Source organism: Perkinsus marinus (genome assembly GCF_000006405.1).
Source record: "Perkinsus marinus ATCC 50983 genomic scaffold scf_1104296939258, whole genome shotgun sequence".
NCBI lineage: Eukaryota > Perkinsozoa > Perkinsida > Perkinsidae > Perkinsus > Perkinsus marinus.
Genome location: NW_003213231.1, coordinates 1 through 1,033, shown reverse-complemented (window position 1 = coordinate 1,033; position 1,033 = coordinate 1). Strand labels below are relative to the sequence as shown.

The 1,033-nt window shown below is 48.3% G+C and overlaps 2 non-coding genes across 2 annotated transcripts; both read right to left on the bottom strand.

Moving 5' to 3' along the window:
• Nucleotides 1-137: 137 nt before the first annotated feature.
• Pmar_PMAR004417 lies at nucleotides 138-210 on the bottom strand. Its single transcript has one exon. It is a non-coding gene; the product is annotated as a tRNA-Glu (tRNA).
• Nucleotides 211-720: 510 nt separating this feature from the next.
• On the bottom strand, nucleotides 721-793 carry Pmar_PMAR004416. The gene has a single exon. It is a non-coding gene; the product is annotated as a tRNA-Ala (tRNA).
• Between the last annotated feature and the right edge of the window lie 240 nt (nucleotides 794-1,033).

The window sequence follows — 1,033 nt, the reverse complement described above, 5'->3', positions numbered from 1 at the left end:
TCAACTTTGTCCAGGGGAGGAGGGGAACCGGTGACGAGCCAGATATCTTGAACAAAACAACGCACCTGTGATATTTACTCAGTTCCCCATCCTTGCGCTCAACACAATCCTGGAAAACACCGTATCAAATATATATTTTCCGATGCAGGGACTCGAACCCTGGTCGCGTGGGTGAAAGCCACGAATCCTAACCAGCTAGACTACATCGGAAATCGAAAATTTTCCGATGTATACGATTCGCCGAGGTATTGTTGAAGTTGAATGCATGACGAACTCGAGAATCAGCACTTTCGTCGTGTTCCTTCAGAATTCATGCGCAAGCGACGGGCTCAGTCAATACGTACGCAGAATGTGTAACCATCCCATTGCTAGAAGGCTACTGCCAATTGACGAGAGAAATCCTGCTCGTGTCTGTCGAAACAGTAAGCGATGATGTGTGACACTGACCTCATAGGATAGTGGAACCATTCACCCAGATATCAATACTATCATGAATTCAAGTGTCACCAGTCACCGAGAACGGCGCTGAGAGCCAGGGCTGGGTGCGCGTCTTACTGTAAAGAAGCAGAGAGAGTGATGGCGCGAGTAAGTTTACAACCCGAAAATATGTACGGACTGGGAGCGCACTTGCTTGAGCTATCACGATGTTACATACATGACCTTACGCTTTCATCCAGATGAGGAGCGCCGGTGGCGGAACCGACTAAAAACATTCCTATATGGAGAACCCGGGCATCGATCCCGGTGCCTCTCGCTTGCTAAGCGAGCGCTCTACCATTTGAGCTAGTCCCCCTCACAATATATGTTTCTCAATTCACTTGGAGAGGATGGGCTGAACCGCCCCTTCCCCTCGAACAACGTTGGAATGGTTTGTTCTAACTCAATGTTCAACTTTGTCCAGGGGAGGAGGGGAACCGGTGACGAGCCAGATATCTTGAACAAAACAACGCACCTGTGATATTTACTCAGTTCCCCATCCTTGCGCTCAACACAATCCTGGAAAACACCGTATCAAATATATATTTCCGATGCA